Source organism: Meriones unguiculatus, chromosome 1 (assembly GCF_030254825.1).
Source record: "Meriones unguiculatus strain TT.TT164.6M chromosome 1, Bangor_MerUng_6.1, whole genome shotgun sequence".
NCBI lineage: Eukaryota > Metazoa > Chordata > Mammalia > Rodentia > Muridae > Meriones > Meriones unguiculatus.
In genome coordinates this window covers 196,169,836-196,191,206 of record NC_083349.1, presented here as the reverse complement: position 1 = coordinate 196,191,206, position 21,371 = coordinate 196,169,836, and the positions used below count along the sequence as shown (strand labels likewise).

General features: G+C 50.9%; 1 long non-coding RNA gene across 3 annotated transcripts in view; it reads right to left on the bottom strand.

Annotated features, from left to right (window-relative positions):
* The window catches only part of LOC132652408 (uncharacterized), a 31,606-nt gene extending 11,136 nt beyond the window's left edge, over positions 1–20,470 (bottom strand). Inside the window, exon 1 of one of the 3 annotated variants that reach the window (XR_009589948.1) lies at positions 20,188–20,470. This is a non-coding gene — a long non-coding RNA (uncharacterized LOC132652408). Of the gene's footprint in view, positions 1–14,346; positions 14,400–20,187 lie in introns of those variants that run through there. The other 2 variants (XR_009589946.1, XR_009589951.1) reach the window with 2 other exon arrangements.
* Positions 20,471–21,371: the final 901 nt, after the last annotated feature.

Here is a 21,371-nt window from a genome sequence, read left to right as displayed (position 1 = left end):
GTCCATATGAGTCAGGTTCCCAAGCAGAAACCTCAGACAGAGCCACATGGCACAGAGTCCCTGCTCCCACACACCACTTCCTGCCTCTTCCTTCCCTGACACCACCAACCAGAGGCTCATGGAAGCTTCAGGGCCTGTCTCTTTGGCCCTATAGATCTGCTAAGAGTAGGATCTGCCTGTCAGGCCCAACAGGCCTCAGGACAAGGAGGAAAAAGAGCCCTGGCCATTAGCCAGGCCTCAGACTCTGCCTGGAATTTGTCCATGATCCTTAGGGTCTGCCCACAGCTGGGAGAGAAAACTGCTCACACTGAGCTGGCGGCTCTCAGCCCTCCCACGCACTCCAGGCTGGGCCCAGCTGTGACCTGTCCCCCAAGAGGAGGCTGAAAGAGCACTGCCCTGAGATTACATCCCGGCCTCCTGCTGGCCTTGCGATCCAGATTGGGTATTTCACCTGTGAAATGAGGAGCATGTCATGCCCTTCCAGGTGTGTGGGAGGAATGACTGAGCTGACAGTGCAAGAGCCAGCCCAGCACCCAGCACTCGGCATGACCGCTGTGCCATAACTGTGGTGGCTCTGGAGACAAGGTTAGAGAAACCCTTGCTGTAAGAATCAAGAGACTTTTAGCCAATTCCAGAGCTGCCTCCTGCTTGCCGTGTGACTGTACGCCAGCCAGGTGGACGGCCACTCTGGTCATCAGTCTCATGCTTAAATAGGAGGCTGGAACAGATGGTTTCAAGGTAGACCTGCTCCTCTCCCCAGCCTCCCAGCCCCCACTCCGTGATACTCTAAGTCAGGCTTGGAGGAAGAGACTGGAATCATGGGAGTGATGTGAGCATGCCCACAACCAGGACTTCATCTGTGAGACACATACAGCAAGTCTGGGGTGCCAGGCATGAAAGCTGGCTCCCAGAGAGGGCCCAGGAGGTAGGCCGTAGGGACACCATGCTGGGTGGGCTGTGAGACTGGGCTACGCTCGAACTGGCATGCCTCCTCCATTTGATTAGTCTTCCCTGCTACATAATCATTGCTCCCACCTAGCAGGCGGGGCCCCAGGGGTCAGCCTTTGAGGAGTGTTTGCTGACAGGGGCCAGGACGAATGCCGCACACAGTCACTAACAATGAGCCATAGTAACCACACATTATAATATCTATTTACCGTGTACCCCAGGTGATGCCCTGCGCTAAGCCCTTAATGAGAGTAATCTCAACTAATCCTCCTGACAGCCCAGGATGATGTCACCGCCATAGCTCCCATTCTTCTTCTGCAACGAGAGAAGAAATACAGCATTAGTGGGATTCTGCAACCTGGCTCCAGGCAGCCTGTGTGCAGAGGGGGACCCTCCCCTGCAGGAGCCTCGGGGTCAGAGAAGAGTATTCCTCTTTCTGTGCAGGAGGGGGGGGGTCTTGGTATCCCAGAAATGGGGACATTTGTTCCTATTTAAGCATCTGCTTGTATCACCTACTTTGTGTGTGTGTGACCCATGCATGTCATGCAGAGTCCTATAGACAACTGGAGCTTGTCATTCCTCAGGTACCACCCTCCTTGTTTTTAGAAACAGTCTCTCACTAGCCTAGAACTCCCTGTGCAGGATGGACTGGCTGCCCGGCCAGGCCCAGAGATCTTCCTCCTCTGCACTCCCCCCCCCCCCAATTCTGGGATCTCCAATGTACCCAGATTTGTTGTTCCGTGGACCCTGGGGGATCCAGCTTAGGTCCTTACGCAGGCACAGTTAACACTCTCCCCGTGGCTTCCTCCCCAGCCCAGGGTCTCATATTCCTAAGGCTTCAAGGGAGTCATTGGTCTTCGCCAACCTGTGCTCTGAGCACCATGAGCAGCCTGCTGTGAGGGCCACAGCAGGGAAGTCTTGTCCGAGGCAGGAGAAAAGACGCCAAAGAAAGGGAAATAACTCATTTAGATGCCACAGTGCTCCAGGAAGAGCCACAGCCAGCATGGCTAGGACCTTCGGTGCTGAGAACAGGGGTTAAAAGGTGGCAGGTCATGACTCCACCCCACACACTTTAGGGAGAGAGGACCCAGAAGAACTTGGCGTTCCAGCTCCAGGGCCTCCCCTGCTACCCAGTTCCCAAGGGGAGGCCTATGAGTCATCTTTTGCCTCATACTTTGCAACTCAAGACGCGCCTACGAAGCATGGAGCTCCTGAGCCACTCACATCCACAGAGCTGGGAGAGGCCCGGGGCCAGTCCTGGAATCTATGGCCTCTGGGGAGACAGCAGGTCTCCTGCTGTTCTCCTTCCCCAGACCAGTTGGGCAGAATACCAATGGGATTCAGTTTTTGACAGCTTAGAATCAGCAAGGCCAGAGAAGAGATTAAGTCTTTGTTTCCTGGGACTCAAGATAGTCGGAGGAGCTGAGTTGGAAATGGAGCAACCCAAAGTTGTTGGCAAACAGAAAATTAGTGGCAGATTAATTTCATTGTCTCATTGGGGAGCGGAATCCTGAACTTTAAGTATAGGATTAAGGGGAGATTAATTCCCCCATTTTACCAAGCAGGAGGGAGGAGCCTGCAGGGACCTTTGTACCTTTGGGAAGTGATGGGCTCAGTTTTGGGGAGGCAGGTTTCCCCAGGGAAGTGACATGGCTGGGCAGGGTGAGCTGTTGGGTCCCAGTCTCTCTTGCCTGTCCCAAGAGCCGAGAGGGAAGCACCGAAGACCTCTCCGTGTAGCTTTCCATTTCTATAAAGCCATGCGCTCCCATATTCGCCATCTGCCCGTGAGCCCTGCTTTGTATGACTAACTTCCAGGGGGTGACTAAGTGTCCCTACCTTCCTTACAGTCAGTCCTTCGAACAAACCTGCAATAAGCCCATCGAGAAGGACTGGAATACCCTTCCAGATTTAAAGAAAGGCTCTCGGTACATAAGAGGCAGAATTGGTAGGAGGCAAAGCCCACATTTGACCCCAGGCCACCTAGAAATCAAGTACACTGTGGCCTCTGCCTCAGTGGGCCATCCTGGAGTAGCCCTTGTCATGCTCATAGGTTCCACCCCATTGGAAGTCATCTGGAGCAAGCTTTGAAAGTGACTATTGGCTCCGATCAGTTGGTCTTGGCTGCAGCTGCCACAGGTGGAAAGGCTGTGTGGCTAAGCCGTAAAGATCCTGCATCAAGAGGGACCCGCCCACCCAGGCAGTCACACCCTGGCCAGGGCTGGGCAGTACTGATGCCCTGGTTGTGGGAAGACCTATGGTGGAACAGTTTAGTCCCAGCCAAACCTCAAATAGTAGGCTTTTGCAGCTGCCTGCTGGCTTTGCGGTTGGAAGGCCCATCCAGAGAAAGCTGGCATTGAAGAAGGAAGAACCTGGCTTGCCAACCAGAAGAAGCCAAACCACAGCGTGGGGGAGGGCAGCAGGGTTGGATGAATCACCCAGCTGCGGAGAGGAATGGATGAGCTGGCTCAAGAAAAACCTGTGTCTAGTTCGCTCCCGAGAAGAGCAAACAGCCTCTGGTTTACGCGTCAGTTCTTTATATATTCTAGAGATTAATTCTCTGTTAAATGAGTAACTGGCAAAGACCCCCCTCTGCTCAGTCTCTCTGTTGTGTTGCCTCCTCTGCCATGCAGAAGCTTCTTCTTTGACGCGCTCAGCTGGTAGTTCTCGCTGCTCCTTCCTGAGCTGCTGGTCTTGCCCAGGAAAGCTTCCCCTGAGCCCGCATCTTGAAATGCACCCACTGCACCCCCATCCCCCCAGTTTTCTCTGGCACTTGTAAGTCTCAGGTCTCACACTGAAGTCTCAGATCCACGAGACAGGGAGATATTGTCTCATTCTTCAACCTGTGCACATCAAGTTCTTCCAGCTGGAGAGGCTGTGTTTTCTCTAATGTGTATATCTGGAAGCTTCACTTAGCTGGAGGTAGTTGCAGCTATGTGGGTTTATTTCTGTGTCCTCTAGTCCATTCTATTGGTCTTTGTTCTAATGTCAGTGCCAGGCTGGTTTTGTGACTATGGTTCTGGTTTATGTTTTGAAGTGTGGAGTTGTGACCCCTCCAACAGCGGTCCTTTTGTTCAGGGTCGCTTTAACCATCCGGGATCTCTTGGCACTTTCGTATGAGTGTCTCATTGTTGCCTTCCCTGTGGAGAATACCACTGGTATTTTAATGGAGAGTGTGTTGAATCTTTTATCGCTTTTAGTATCTGGCTATTTTCACACCCATGAACATGGAGGTTTTCCCATCTTCTAGTTTCTTCCCTCAGTGTTTTGCCAGTTTCCTCACAGAAGCCTATCATCTCCTTGGCTAAGTTTCTCTTTAGGCATCTTTGGGTGGAATTTGTAAGTTCCCGATTTCCTTGCCAATGTATTCATTCTTAATGCGCAGAAAGGCTACTGAGATTTAGGTTGACTGTATATCCCACTTCTTTGCTGAGTTTATCATTTCTAGGGTGTTTTGGCTGGGGTGTTAAGGGTCTTTTTTTAACTCAAAAGTCAAACATTAAAAGAGCAAACAAGACCGTGAGAGATGGCTCAGAGCGTGTACTGACAGCTCTTGCAGCAGAGGCATTTGGTTCCCGGCACCCAAGTGGGGTGGCTGACAACCAGCCTCAGAGGGTCCGGTGCCCTCTTCTGATCTCTGCAAGTACTGCGCCCGTGTGTGCCTGCTCCCCCGCACGCTTGCATAATTAAAAATAAAATAAACCTTCAAACCAAACAATCCAGTCAGTAAATGGACACACAGTTCTCAAATGAAAAACACAAATGACTGATAACTGCATGAGGAAAAAGCTCACAATCTTTAACCATCAGGGCTAAGGAAATGGAAACTACATGAAGATTCGATGCACCCCAGTCAGAATGGCTATCATGAAGAAAACAACCAACAACAAATGCTGGTGAAGATGGCAGTGGGGAATCTTTGTGCACTGCTGATAGGAATCAAGTGCCTCAAAAACTGACGATAGGATGGCTACAAACTGCAGCTCTGCCTCCTGCGTGCTCACCTGCGGGAACCAGAGCGGGTTACAGCAGCTTATACCTGCGTACCATGTTTGTCACAACACAGTTCACAAAACCCAAATTCCGGAATCAGGGTAGGTGCCCAAAAACAGTTCAAAGGGGGAAAAAAGTGTGTGTGTGTGTATGTGTCTGTGTTTGTGTGTGTGTCTCTGTGTGTCTGTGTGTGTCTGTGTCTGTGTGTGTCTGTGTGTGTCTGTGTCTGTGTGTGTGTCTGTGTGTGTCTGTGTTTTACTTATCCATGAAGAACAAAATGATGTTTGCAGAAAATGAATGGGACTGAAGATCATTAAGTTTAGCAAAATAAGGCAAGCTGAGAAAGAAAATGTGTGTTTTCTCATCTTAAAATAATAAATAAGACATGAAAGTAGAAAGGGGGCCATGAAGGAAAAAGAAGGGAACCAAGGAAAGAGAGAATAAGGTAAGAGCGGGGATTAGGGTATAGGTATGACTAATGTATATCACATATATGCATGCAATTTCCATGACAAAACCCATCGTTTTGTACAATCAATATACACTAATTTACAAAGTTCCACACAGAAGTGGTAGAACAAGGGGGAGGAAAGGAGAAGAAGGCAGGAGAAGAGGAAGAGATGAGGAAGGAGGAGAGAAGGAGGTAAAGGAGAAAAGCCAAGGTGGTATGGGAAGAGCAGGAGGAAAAGAAAGGGACTTCTATATCCTAATGCCCATCAGCTCATACTGGCTCCCAGAAAACTCCAGGGCGACACCAAAATCATACTCTGCTCAGCAAGGAAGAGTTCTGTAGTTGATTAGCAAGGTCTGCTACAGGAGCATCATGGGAATAATAGCATGACTGAAGCTTATCAGCCACCCCTGTTAGCTCCACAACAATTTCAGATCTTCCCATCAGGGTATCACCTTCAGCCCCCACTCCTCTGCCATCTCTTTCACCTCTAGCCCTTCATCCAGGCCACACCCAAGCATTACGGCCATTTAACCTTTACAGAAACCACTACACTGTGCTATTAATTCAGATGGGCCTTTGTTCCTGCTGCCTCCAGAGCTCTTCCAGCCTGCCTGCCTCTTGAGCTCTGTCCTCACTTAGCATCGCTTCCGCTGAGCCGCCCTGTCAGGGTTTATGGCTTCCCCTTCTGCGTGTTACTGTCAGCCAGCACTGCCCAGTGATTCTGAGCTGGCACACCACCAAAGTCATCAAGCGCCTCTTCCACACAACGTTCCTCACCGTGTTCTGAAACAATCCCCACCGGACAGTGGAGGGTCGATCACTGAACAACGCTGGGAGCTTGCCCTGGCTGCCCCAGCTGGCTGTGGTGGGCCTGAGATCTGAGGCTGGCTCACCTGCTTTATAATTGTCACTCTCTGATATGGCTACTGCCCTGACTACCTCACAGTCGGCTGTGCCTTTTATTTGCACGTTCATCTTTCTTTCCACACAGCTGCTTCCAGGATGCCAGCGGAGGCTTCTTTATCCCATTTCCTTCCCAGCAATCCCAGAGCCCCACACAAATCAGAAACTCTAAATGCTAGCTGATTGCCCTGCACTACACATAGGGAGCATTCCTATGCAGTTCCCGCTCTCATCTGGCCCAGCCCTCCACCGAGAACTTTCTCAACCTGCCTAACTCGGGAAGGAAAAGTTGACTGTTACATAGCAGGACAGGGCCTCATGAGGATATGAGTCTCTTTTTAAATGTGTGTATATAGGTGTGTTTGCCTGTATGTGAACATAGGTATGGAGCCCAAAGTTGACCTGGGAGTTTCCTCCATCGCTCTTCATGTCATTTATTGGGGCAATCTCCCAATTGAACCTGACTCTGCCAACACAGGTGAGTCTAGTTATCCATGGCCGGCTCTGAGGGTCCCATCTCCACCTTCCTAGTGTTAGAATTAGACCAGTCACCATGCCAGCTGGCAGTGATGTGGGTTTAGATTGTTCTGGAGATTCAAAGTCTTTTTCTCACTCTTGAAGCGTGCGCAGCAGGCACTTGAACATCTGAGCCATCGCCGTGGTGATGAGAGGCTTTCCTCTCTGGGTGATTCACCTCCCCAGAGAGGTGCCATCCTCACAGCGGAAGAGAACAAAGCACATAGCTCACTCCTCTTTGTTCTCCCAAACAAGTGCAATCTGGGAGCACTTCTATTGTGCCAGGCGCAGGTAGGGTCCTGGGAAAGCATGCCCCCTCCTGAAGTGCTGTTCCTCAGAGCAGGTTCTCTGGACATGTCACTGCTGAAAACATGCACACCCCCCCCCCATATGTGTGTGTGGAATTCATCCTGTGCACTAGACTCTGGGCTTAGACTGTCTGTCTGTAGACATTAATGTCTCATTGCTCATGATGCTCCCAAAAGGTAGACTTCCTTTGGCCTCATTTTGCAAATGAGGATCTTGGAGGGTAAGAAGGAACATTCTGTGGAGCTACCTTGCTATGAAAGCATGAGGACCTGAGTGTGATGCCCTAGAACGGCATGAAACAAAAGTCAAGTACAGGGCCGTAGACCTGTAATCCTGACACTGGAGAGGAAGAGACAAGAGGATCACTCAGCCTTGATGAACTACCAGGCTCAGTGAGAGGCCCTGTCTCCAAATAAGATCGGGAGCAACTGAGGAGAAGTTCAGTGCTGATCTCTGCCTGCATGCGTGTGTGTGCACACACACTCCCTACAGACATGTTCCCACGCAGCAGACAGGACAATCCTTGGACACGTCACTGATAAACTAATGAATACCCAGATCCACTCCCCACATTGACTCCAAGGCCCCAACTCTTTTCACTCCTAAAGCATAAACAAAAGGACATGGTTTGGGGATGCTGAAATCAGGCCCTTGGGGACCACCCTGGACCAAAACTACCCCACCCCCTTCTGAACTGAAGCCCATTCAGATGCAGGGAAAACCTCCACATCCATGTGCTAGCTTCCTCTGCTACTATGACAAACTCTATGACTAAAAGCAATCTGAATACCTCTCTGAATACCCATTTCCCACCTTACCCACACGCCACAGGGTGGCTCAGCCAATGCCGCTGACTGGGGGAGTGCTTACAAAGTGGCATGCCACCAGCCTCAGCAAGCCAGTGTGCTGCCAGTTGCTTCCAGTTTCTTCTGACACCTTCCCCCTTGCCAAGGAAAGATACAACTAAGCATCTTGTTCCAGAGAGGAATTCACTAGGTGGCCACAGCTGTCTGTGCACCGTTAGTTTACGTTTTTTAAGAAATGAGGAAACTTCTTACTACCACCTCCAAGTTCCTGGGCTTAATGAACCCAGCCAGAGAGAAAATGCTCTCTGCTGGTCTCAGGTAGGCAAATGGGAAGGAGAAGTACAAAGTCAGCCTAGGACCCGCCTTTCAGACACAACAAGGAAGGAGGGAAAGGAATCCTTTTTTTATTTTTATATTTTTTATTTTTGCCTTGGAAGCCAGGTGGAGAGAAGAAACACTGTTTTGAATTTTCTTATAGTGAGACTCATCTGCATGGCTTCGTAGGCCCCAAGAACACCCAGCTGCTGACAGCCAAGTGTGCGAGCAGTTCTGTGGGGAAGTGGAGGAGCAACCCCCACGTCAAGGCAAAGGAGAAGGGAGCAAAAGCAGAAACGTTCGCAGAGTCCTCGGGCACGGGCATGTGGGAAATATCCCTGTGACCATTTACCTCCCAGACCTCCCCACCTGGGCAGGGCTTTCATAACCAAACAGCTACCTGCACCAAATATAGCATTGGTGCATCGCTGGAGGAGATGGCCACCCCCCTACATTTCAGGCCTGCTTTGCAGAACCCCTCCTTTCCCTGGGTGAGAGCCTACTTTGCTTGTTATCACTGTGATAAAAGACTGATCATTCCAGCTTACAGGTTAAAGTCATCATCAAGGGCAGGACGCTTGGAGACAGGAACTGAAGCAGAAGCCGCAGAGGAATGCTGCTCACTGGTTTGCTCCCGAGGCTTGCTCAGCCTGCTTGCTTGCTTTTAACTCTTTATTGATTCTTTGTGAATTTCACGGCATTCACCCCAATCCCACTCATTTCTCAGTCCCTCTCTATCTGCCTTCCACTCTTGTAATCTCCTCCACAAAAGAAAACAAAACAATAAAAATACAAAAAAAAAAAAATCCTCTTGCTATGAAAGCTGCAATGTGTCACAGTGTTCCCCACAGTATATACTCTTTTGCCCAAACAGTTTTATTTGCAAATATTCATTGCAAAGAGTCATTGGTCTTGTTCAAGGCCTCCAGCTTCAGCAACAGTATTAATACCGGATCCTCACCAGGACTAATCTCGAATATCCTGATATCACCCTTTGCCACGGAGACCCTGCAGCTCTGGTTGTATAGGACCATCTCCAGCAGTTCATAGATGGGGTAGAGTTGGGGTGGGCCAACTCACAGCCCTGCATCTGGGCCTGGGTGGTAGCTGAGCTGGTCACCCTGCCAGGTCTCCCGTGCCCATGCCATCAGAGCCAGCTCTCCTGTGCCCATGCCATCAGAGCCAGCTCTCCTGTGCCCATGCCATCAGAGCCAGCTCTCCCTCGCCCATGCCATCAGGGCCAGCTCTCTAGCATTGCCCATGCAAGGGACAGGCCAGCTCACCAGCTTTCACGCCCTTGAGCTGACTCTCCTACACCCACATCACGAGGGCCAGCTCTGCCATGATGCCCAGGTGAGGGGCGGGGCCGCTCTCCTGAGTGCCCAGCTGGGGAGGAGCAGGGACAGCCCTCCCACATCAGCCTGCTTTCTTAGAGGACCCAGAACCACCTGCCCAGGAGCAGCACAGCCCACAGTAGGCTGGGCCCTCCCACATCAATCATCAGTCAAGAAAGCGCCCCACACACTTGATGGAGGCAGTTCCTCAGCTGAGGGTCCCTCTTCCCGAGTGTCTCTGGTTTGTGTCAGGTTGACACACATTAACCAGCGCAGTAGCCTAACAGAGTCACTGTGTCTGCGGAGTACACATATGAGGTCTAGGGGTAGGAGTGTGGGCACGTGGAAAAGGGATCTCAACATGGTCACGGTGTTTCAGAAGCTTGAGGCTTCTGCACACAGACAGACCAAAGCTACACAACTTCTTGAGAGCAGAAGCTACCTTGAGCCACTGTTCTTTCAACAGTGACAACTACTTCTCAAAATCACACCCATCTCCGGCTTTCTGTCATTCATTTGCATATAAAGATGGCTAACACTAAAGGAACAGAGCCAGAAATGAAGGCTGAGGAGGCTTGAGGGGGTCTGCTACAGACTCAGGTCAAAGATATTAGGGTACACTTTTTATTCTTCAACATATATGTCTTTGCATCTTCTCTTTGCGGGTAAGAAGAGTACAGATGAGGAAGCTGGAGGAACCCGGGACGCTGAAGGGCTCGAGTTCTCCATGCTGTCTCTGTCACGAAGTGGGCAGGTTGTATCTATCTCACACACAGTGGGTACGCCTCAGTGAGTGAGAGCTAGATGGTGTCTCAGCCAAACACAGGTTGTGACCTGAGGTCTGCCACCTGACGCCCTCCACACACATGCATGTGTGCTTGTACATGCACACGAATGGGGAGAGCTGCGGCACCAGTTCCGTTCCCAGGAAGCCCGTTAGCTGCCTCCTCACCACACAGACAGGTCATGGGGCTTCAGCCCCCCCCCAGCTGGTCAGCATCGCAGCTCGGTTTAACTGCATACACTGCCTCCTCCTGGTGCTCAGCCGTGTGGGAGGCTGCAGAGCAGACATGCCTAGCTGGGTACCCAGAAGGGAGGGGCTGCACACCCAGCCAGGCACCCTTCTCTCATACAGGGGTCAGGAGTCCTTTGAGCTGAGGCTTAGATTTGGAAGGTCAAAATCGGTCCTGAAGTTTGCCAATCAGCTGCTTAGGAACTCCTTCCAGGCGCCCACACCACCATCTGACAAGACGCTGGCCCCTTCACCTCCAGAGTCACAAATGTTGCTGCTGCACATCACTGCACTGAGCCTTGGCTCTGAACACAAAGCACGCATGTGGTGTGGTACGTGCTGTCACACTATGTGGCACTCAGACCCTTACGTGTTATAAATTGCAGTGGCTTGTTGTGGTTTCATTCTGTTCCAGTCAGGGTCTCGCTATGCCCCTCGCCTGGCCTGGACTCCCTCTGTAGAACCAGCCGTGCCTAGACCTCATAGAGACCCACCGTCTCTGCCTCTGCCTCCCAAACACTGGGTTTAAAGGCATGCATCACCACATCTGGCTGAATTACAGTGTTTTTAATGTAGATTTAAAAATCTCTGGCTCTTATAGATATATAATGATTTACTTATAGGAAACAAGGACTATTTTTTTACTGACATGACTCAGCAGCTGCACATCAAAATAGCACATTGTGGTGTCGCGCCATATTAGAATGTCTGATTTATTTCTTACCACAGGTATGCCTGCATGTGCCTGTGTGAGGGCCCACATGCCACTTGTCATGTAGAAGTGAGAGGACAGCTTTATGGAATCGGTTCTCTCATTCTACCAGGGAAGTTCCAGAGGTCAAACTCAGGCCACAGCCTTCCAAAGCAAATGCTTTTATCTGCTACGCCACCTTGCCGGTTGCAAATGTCTGATTTTAAAAACTGAGTTTCATTTTAAAAACTAAAGAGTTTTAAAATTAATTTTGGCTTGATAGCAGACAACTTCTGATCTGGCCTTAAACATATTCCCCACGTCCCCATTTTGTCTATGCATTTACCTGAAGCAGATTCCTCAGTATTTATAACCATAAAATAAAACCGTCAGTCAGCTCTGAGGAACATTGAAGTTGCTTAATACCCAGCAGCATCAAATATTCAGCCACTGTCTAATTTGTCCTGTGAAGATAAGCAAGCACACCCATTTCATTAGGATGCAAGAAGTTTAGGAAGCCCTGACTTCGGCACTTATTCAACCTGGATTCAAATTTCCTCCTCTTGGAAATGGTAATGGAAAAGCAATCTGATTAAAGTAATTTATATTCATATGTGGTTGACTAATAGTGCTATTGTGGAGAGAGAAGGGCGGAAATGAAGAGGATTTTTTTTAGGTGTCTGGCTAACCCAAAATAGAGGGACAAATCTCAGACAGGTGGTCAGTCTGTGAGCTCTAACTGGAAGGCAGTTATGGAAGGGAAGGGATTGCTTTACACACCGATGCCTGGGAAAGGGCCTTGGGGACTCATTACGTGAGGTTCATCATAGACTCACTGCACTAGACTCCGCCAGGAGAACTCGTGAGATAACAAGTGGGTGTGAAGGGACATGCGTGTTGGCACTTGTTACGTGGTAGTGATCCAGCTGAGAGAGCTCTGCAGGGCAGAGCCATGTTGATGGGGAGAGTCTTCCGGACACACCCAGAGGGCACTGCAGAAGCCGGAGCCTTGGTGTGGGGTGCCGGGCCCTGCCTCAGCTTTCAGGCGGTATTCTAGGACTGCTCTACCACACAGTACCAAACCGCCCACATTCCCCACAAGCCAGCCCCGATGCCCTCAGGGCCATGTGGTTATCACAGCAACCCCACTCCCAGTACAGCTTTCTCCTTGACATGAACAAATACATACTTGACAAAAGGGACCAGAAGAAGGGTTCATTTGGTAGACAGAGAGTCAAAGGGAGCAAGAAGAGGAACAAGGGAGTGAGGGGACTAGCCACAGGCACCACTATTACCCAAGGCAGAGCCAAACCTAGGGTTTTAGTGAAGGTCAACCATGTAACAAGAAGACACAGTAAATTACAGGGACATGCCACCTCTGCCCTCCTGCTGATGGTCCTTCAACCCTGAGAGACCCTATGCAGAGCAGCAGGTAAGGGTGAGGGTGGCCCCCACCACACCAAACATCTGGACCAGACCTTTGCACCTCGTGGAGCTTCTCAGAGTTTTATATCCGGCATTCAGGTCGGATTAGTATTCCAAGTCAGTCATCCACTGCCAAGGGCCAGCGCTCTGTCCCTCCATCATCCCCTGTTGTCCTATGTCTAATACAAAGGTGGCTATCAATCCTCCCAGGCAGGGTCTGCTGCTAGAACCTCCCTGTGTGGCTAGCGTTCACAGACTAGTGAACAGACTGTGCCTACATAGACACTGCATGACCTCGAAGCTCAAGGAAATGTGAGGTGAAACGAAAGGGCACAGTACAGAGTACATGGCATCAGAGCTGGCACTGACTACCAGCTGCAGTACAGCCTCAAGCTGGTGTCTTTTCTATTCAAGGCTCATGTCCCCTGTGCATACATGCATACATACACAGACACAGACACACACACACACACACACATTCCTGCTCGCACACAGGTCCCCACTACAGGGTCCCCCTAGGCCGGGATGGTGGCAAGTGTCCTGAGCCCTGTGGAAGACGCAGGGGAGGAGGATGATATCGTGGAGCCCTTCCATCCCTCCCTCCCTTCCCGGCCTGGTGCAGCGCCTGCCTCCTCAGCCTCAACATCAAAGATTCATCAAAGCGGAGACCCAGCAAAGCGTGGGCTTCACATCTTTAAACGTGCTTCTTCCCAATGAAAAATTCAGTGGAAAAGGCAGGAAATTGAAGGGGGTTCAAAAAGGAAGCAGGGAGGGAAGGGAGGCTTCAGAAAGGGAGAGGGAGGGAAGAGGCAAGCATTTCTCTGAGTTGCGGTTACACCGAAGCCACAGTGTATGTATCAAGCACCCACCTCACTCGGAGAAAGCACACAGGTGGGCCCTTCAGACAGCAGCACTGGCTGCATGCACAGAGCTAGGGGAGCCATTGCAAGATCACAAAGGTGGTTCCTGTGTGTGGAGGGTGTGAGGGTCAGGAAGCAATAGTCTCAAACAGCCTGGAGTCTTGATTTCTCAAGTCCAAACTGGAGTTTTAATACCTGCTTTTTGTATTGCCTGGTATCTGGAGGAATATGCAGTGTGTGTGTGTGTGTGTGTGTGTGTCTGTCTGTCATCTGTGTGTGTGTGTGTGTGTGTGTGTGTGTGTATGTATGAGAGGGACAGAGACAAAGACAGAGACTAAGATAAATGCAGACAAAGGCAGAAAGAAACACACACATACACACAAAGAGACAGACACAGAGAGAGAGAGACAGAGGGAGACGAACAGACAGACAAAGAGACACAGACAGACAGGCAGGCAGAGACTGAGCAAGATCTGGGGGTTGTGGAGGTTGAGGCAGGGGTCGCTTCCAGCAGGAAAGTCGGGTACACCTGATAGCGACGGTGAAAAATTTTCCCATAATGGAAGAGGAGCAAGCATTCAGGAGGCAGGCCACCTGGCAGCTGAGCAGCCACCATGAGCTAAGGTGCCCAGGCTGGGCGAGCAAGCAGCCTTCGGCCAGGGGCAATGCGCGCCTCAGCCTATAGGGGCAGCCAGCTCCAGGGGTTGGGGGCTGGGGGGCAGAGAGTAGACTCACATGAAACCATAGCAAAGATCCTGGGGCCCCTCAAGGAAGGCTGTGTACCTGCAGGGCCTGTGAGCGCTCAGGAGCCTGCTGACCTCCGCCCTCGATGACTTGTCACCTATTATGAGTCTCAGCTGCCCTCAAACCTCAGTTTCCTGATCTGAAAATGCAGACACCAGTCAGCTAAAACTTCCTCTTCTGTCTCATTTGATGCTAGCACCTTGGTTCTGTTGCCCATGTGGGGGAGGGGCAGGAACTCAGATTGACAAGATCTAACCATGGCTTCCTCATTCTCCCAAAGGGCACCCCAACACTGCCCACAGCCCCCTCATGTCAAACCAGTCTGGTTACAGTGTCTCATGGACAGAGGAGCCTCAGGCTTATGTGAGGAAGCTGTCCTAGGTTCCAGGCTCCACCTCTCTCCACACCGAAGCAGAGACCTGTCACATCATCCACCCCAGCAGGCTGATGAGCTGGAAGTGCCCACACCTGAGGTAAGCCAAGAGCCCTCACCAGCCTGGGGCTGGGCGCAGACCCACAGACTGCAAACCTCACCCTACCCAGCAACATCCAGGGTCAGGTGGAGCCTGATGATACGTTTTCCACATCCTGGTCAGGCCTAGTGGCTCTCGGGCAGAGACCAGAGCACAACCCACTTGTGAAATAGCAACTGACACCTCGGGAGAATGTGCAGGTGTCAGCTGCTGTGAGATGCCGCCTCTCTGTGGGAAGCAAGCTGACTGCTCAGCTCAGGTCTGGGACAGCACAGCAAATTGGCCTGTGGCTTGGGTTTGGGGGCAGTGGTGTGGCTGGCATTGTCAGCTCCGCCGTTTGCTAACTGGGTGACGTTGGATAGTTTTCTTATCTTTGCTGAGCCTAAACGTTCCCACCTATGAGACTGGAGCATGATGGTGAAGATCAAATGTGACAGGGTCTTAATAACCATCACCTCATGATAGGACTCGCTCCTGAGACACCTCAGCAGTCTGCAGCCAACCAACCAAGTGGGTTGGCCCAACTTTGCTCCTTGAAGGTGTGTGTCTGGCCCCACCCAAAATTGCAAAGCTTGTTGGCTCCACCGTGCCCTCTTCCTGCTTAGCTGGGCCATTACCAGCATCTGCTCTGCCCTGAGATTTGTGTGCTCCCCATCTCTGTCCTCTGCCGTACATGGCTCCCAAAACACAACCAGCACAGCACTATCAACAGGTGGTCCCTGGAGGCTTTCTTTTTTTTTGGGGGGGAGGGGACGGGTCCTCTCTCTCACACATGCACAAAACAGCTCAATTGCTCTGTCCAGCAGGCTTCTGAAAGCTTGTAGTTCCCCAAATGAAAAGAGATCGTGTTTCTACAATGAATAAAATATGCTCTAGAAAGAAATAGCAAAGTAATATATTTGAAAACATAGCCTTTTCATTTAAAAGAAAATTAAGGGGCTTTTAAATTTCACTTAAGAGGAAATTACTCACTGCATAAAGGCCAGCATGAGGCCTGTGTTCAGTCCCCAGGACCCACAGTTTTAAAAGCTGGGCATGGTGATAGGCATGGACTTGTGTTCTGAGCGGTGGGGAAGCAGAGGCAGGTAGCTCTCTGGCAGTTGGATGACCAGCCAGCTTAGCCTACTTGCTGAATTCCAGACCAAAGAGAGACCTCGTCTCAAAACACAGGATCCATGCATGGTACCTGGGAGATAACAGCCAATGTGGTCCTCCACCTTTGTGGGGTCCAAGAAAACTCCAATTCCCCAGACTCCAAAAGGCAGCTCAAAGATCCAGAAATGAGCTCTGCCTGGACAATAGGAGAATTTCTGGTAGCTGAAGAAAAGCCAGCATTCCCCAGGAACTTGTGTTCCCATCTGCCGAAAGGAACCCTTTCTCTTACCTCTGGCAGAGATCCACAGCTCTGCATTGACATGTGCCTGCGGTTGTATGTCAAAGTGCATGATGGCTCCCAGGCTCCCTCAGCATCATAAAAAGTCCCTGCTCCTGTCTCCTGGCCCTTCCCACCCCGAAGCTGCTCCCCCTTCCTATAGCCCTGCTATTCTCACTGTGCTCTCTCTATTCTCCATCCCCTGCTCTTCTCCCCTGTCTTGCAGAGAGCCCTGGCCATGTTCAGTCTACTTCCTTCTCTGCTGCTCTGGCCTCTTCCAGATGCCGCTAGCTGTTCTCCCTCTATCTACAAAAACAAACAAACACAACCTTCCCCTTAACATGTCAGCAGTTTGTTTACTGCACCCCCACACAAACTCTGAATGTATGTGCACATCCACTCATTCATACCCAAATATGATTTGTTTTAAAGACTGTGGAGGTGTAGGGCTGGGGGAAATGGGATGGAGAAGGAGAAAGAAAATTCCACTGCCCACAAGCTCCCAGGCAGGGGAGGAAGTGAGGAACAGCAGGCTGCTATTCCAACAACTCTATATGCTTTCTGTAAGTGTGACACAGCAACCCCAGCCCAGGCGGGAACTGCAAGCTTCAGGGATTGGGGGACAGCTGTATGGCCTATCCCAGATAAGCAGGCGGAGTCCCGGGTAAGACAGTATCTCATGAGCCTTGGGCTTCAAGCCCAGCCCTGGTATGGAACCCTTGTCTTCTGTGTCCACTGCTGTCAAGGCTTGGGGCTCTGCCCCCGGCAGCGGGATGAAATCTGATTGACACATGCTTGCTCCACCCAAGAGTCACAAGTCACTCAGGTGCCTCCAGCCTCCAGATCACCAGGCTCACCTTTCCTTTGGTAACCCTATTTTGGCTGTCCCAGCACCAATCCCACACTAGCAGAGCAGCCTCTGTCTGCCAAGATTCCCTCTGCAAGGATTTCTCAGCCTCGCCATGATACACAAACAGGTCTAATAGGAGAAAGAGAACTCTCACTTGTTGCTCTCACCTCTTGGATTGTCCTATTTGTCCAGATCATCACTTTATGTGAGGCCAGTCAGGACTCAGTTTCTCAGCTGAGGTTCCCTGCTCAGATGACCCTAGCTACCATGACGTGCCGTGGCTGGGACTTGACCTGACTGAGGTCAGGACTTCATCTTCTCTCTACACATTTGCTCAGCGCTTCCTCAGTCCCGGCACCTAGCCTGTGTCAAGTTGACACACCTGCTCTCCACCTGCTCAGAAGTGTGATTTCATAACCAAGTATCCTGGGCTATGTATCCACTCGCCACTCACTCCCAGACCTCCTGCCTCCCACCTCACACAGCCCCTGCAGGCCTCCCACTCTTCCCAACAGAAGGAGGGAAGGCGGGTGCCTGCTGATCTGCACTGTCAACCTAATTAGAGTGAGAGGATCCTAAGAGGTCTGTAGAGTGCACTTGTGGGTGTATCTGGGACAGCGTCCCAGAGACGTTTGACAGAGTAACTGAGAGGCAGAGGCAGGATGCGGGCAGCACCGCTCAATGGGCTGTGGCCCAGGTGGAACGAATGTGGGAGCTGGAAGCCAGCCAAACAAGAGACGTCGCTGCCACCCTCAGCCGAGGGTATTGTGTACCCTCACACAAACACGGATATGCGCACATGGATACCACACACACAAACATACACACATAAGCTTGTGGGAAGGAAGATAAAGGAACCAAGATTTTACACGTTTAGATGATTTACCCACGGTCACCACCTAATAGGCAAAGCCTGGCCACTGGCGAATTCTCTGACCTTCTCTGCCAGCACCACCACAGGAACAACTCATGGCTGACTATGACCTGGAACACTGTTGCACTCGGTTTTGGTTTTGGTTTTGAACTCCTTTTTATTTGCGGTTCTTTAAAGCCTCTCCCTTAACCCCCCAACCCTAGGAAGGAGACAGAAGGTTAGTGGGGAGAGGGAGAGAGGACCCCTTTATTTCTCTGAGCTGTTTAGGTTGGTGAGTTGTTCTGGGGCCCCACCAATCTTTGTTGCAGCGAGCAGTCTCCTCCACGCTGCTGTGCCACGAAGTGTCTCCCTCCCTCTTTCTGCTCCAAACCGCCATACGGTTCATCTCCGGCCTCCTCAAACTGCTACACCACACACACCAACAATTCACGACACCCTTTCTCCAGGGTCCCCTATTTGTTTTCCTCCGAGTCCTAGACCACACCCTTCCTGGTGCTGCATAAGGCCATTACCAACTGGCAATGACCATGCCCTGCATGAGACAATTATCAGCTGTGGGCAAACTAAAGACCAAACTAAAATCCCACACTTGGGATTAAAGGAAAAACATATTTACATAACATAACTGAGTTTACAAAGAAACCAAAACTTCCATTACAAACGACCCAACTTCCTTCTCACACTTTGGGAGACCAGTGGTTTCTTGACACACCCTGCGTCACATTAAAAGGTTCCCCCAGATTAGGGGTTGGTTTTAGTGGGCTGTTATGGCATCATGGCTGCCCTCCTGTAAGTTGTCTCTCCAACTGCTCAGATTCTAGTTGAGATTCATAAACTCAGAAGTGCACAGCCCAGCCTTCCTTTAGGGCAGCTCCAGGGCTTAGCCAGCAGTTTCTTGCTTGGAATCCAGAGTCTATATAGATCCCAGCAGTCCCTTCATCTCACCCAGACTAGCATGGGTGGAAATGCAGACATGTTTTCATGGGTTTCTATCTCTTCCCAGTACTCTCTTCCCAGTCAAACAGGCATGGTCTTCATGAAGACCATCCCAGTTGGGCTTTGGCTGTTAGTTTGTGTTCCCCCATAAGAGAGAGCCTGGAGGGCCATGGAGCCCTCACCTGAGTATTCAGCTGCTCCGCACGGCCCTTGGTATGCAGCTCTGCCCTAAGTGCATGTGGCCTCTGGTCTTGAGGAAGAAGCTAGAATATATACAGTTTGAGGACGACTACGGGAAGAGGCCCTTGCCTATGTACCAAGGGGAAGCCATCATCCATGCTGGGTGAAGACTTCAGAGTGGCTCCTCTGGGGTCACCCACACTCCCGTCACTAACCCTCGCTCACGGCTTCACCAGGAGGAACTCTGGTGAGTCAAACTGTGGTGGTCATTGGGACTTTAGAAGGAAGGAGGTGGACATAGCTTAATCAGCACGGCCCCACCCCACCCCGGGCGAGCACTACTCTGGAGAAAATTCTCATAAGTGCAGCTGACTAGAAGGGTCACTCTAATTGTGCAAGCCCCATATTTTAGTCTGAAAAAAATCCTTTCTGGTATATTTGGTTTTCGAGTAAAACCTGGAAAAAATGAGCCTTCTGGGAAAGTAGACTCTGCTTGCCCTATGAGTTTGCCTCTCCCGGCACTCAGCCTGCAGTAGAGGGACCTGCAGCCCCACCCTCAGAAGGCACCTCAACTTGAGGACTCCTCACACCACCCACAAGGTGCCCTATTGCCCCAAGCCATAAAAACTACTTAGCACAGTTTCAGCCCACTGGATTTCATTTTCCCTGTCTCTGCCTGAAAAAGCCTAAAGTTAGAGGCTTGCCCAGGCCATCCCGTCAGTAAAGAAACAAAGCAGCCAGGCATGGTGGCCCACACCTCTAATCCCAGCACGAAGGGAGGCAGAAGCAGGTAGATCTCTGTGAGTTTGAGAACAAAGAGAGTCCAGGACAGCCAAGGGTACACAGAGAAACCCTGTCTCAAAAAAAACAAACAAAAAAGAAAAGAAAAGGAAAGAAAGGAAGGAAGGAGGGAGGGAGGGAGGGAGGGAGGGAGGGAGGGAGGGAGGGAGGGAGGGAGGAAAGAAAGAAAGAAAGAAAGAAAGAAAGAAAGAAAGAAAGAAAGAAAGAAAGAAAGAAAGAAGGAAGGAAGGAAAGAGAAAAAGAACAAAGCAATTCAAGTGCAAAGCCTCACGTCTGTGGAAGTTAGCTCAGCCCAGTGGGGTCGAGGGAGGGCCTTGCTTTTTAATGCAAGCGGAGCACAGTGAGTCCTACAGTAACAGGACCCTGTTCTTCCAGAGCATCATGCCATGCTTACCGTATAGGCTGAGATTTTACCTTCTGGTCTCTGCACATAGCCTGTATCTGTGCAGGGCGACTCTAGTGACCCCAGGCAAGAGTGGTGGGGGACTCCTTGGGCATCAGGGTTCTTTTCCATCCGGCTTCCACCAAGGGATCATCTGTCCCGTACAGTCAGTGCGGAGTCCAGGCACCTCTGTGCACATAGTGCTGTGCTAATAGTGGCAGGACTACACATAGATGGTACTTGATAGGACCTCAGAGAACACACACACAATCACATCACGCATGAAGAAGACCAAAATTAATGGCATTATGGAGTGCACACGGCCCAGAAACCCTAAAGAGGAAACAGCTGTGGAGGGGACTGACCAGGAAGACTTCCTGGACGACACAAACTTGAAGTTATGCAGGAGAAGGTTTGCTGTAGGCAAGATTGAAAGGGGAACCAAGTGAGCCAAGCCACAGAGCAGGGGCAGGCTTGAAGCTGCCCCTTCCACTTAGAGAGAGGAAGAGAAGGTGCGGCAGCCTGGGGCCACAGGCTTCCTCCCTGGGCTGCCTCCTTTCTTCACACTGTTTTCAGCACCACCAGCCATGGCAGGACAGTGCTGCAGGGGCCCTAGGCCGACTGCCTGGTGCTCCCATTCCCATGGACAGTCTTCAGTGGGCACAAGACCACGAGGGAGCCTGGGTAGGATCTCACACAAATGCTTGTGCAAACTCAAGCACACACATACTTGACTCACATTCTTGGTAGACTAAGAAGGAACTAAGGCACACAGATGCAGGGGCAGGCTGCGGCCAAGCTGACAGCCCTTCGCTGTCTGGAAGGGGTGGGGCCCTGAGGCTGCCTGGGTCCTGCCCTCATCAAGGAAAGTAAAGGTGCTTAGCTGTGCATAGGTCTCCCAGAAGAGGCTTCAGTGGCTGATGGAAACTGTCAGAATTGAAACAGAGTTGACGAGACTTGGGATTAGCTGCTTCTCACCGCAAATGCAATTATTTAAAAAAAAAAAAAAAAAGAAAGAAAGGGTTTGGAAAACACCGCCCGTTCCAAAGACCACCAGAGCTTGCAAGATGGACAGCATGGACCCGCCGGGACCTTGCATGAACACCACCCTTGTTAGCCATTCTTAGAACGCCCACCCTCTTTACCTCTCGACGCCCAGGGTGGTATGGCCACAGGCTCAGCTCACCTTTAGAGAC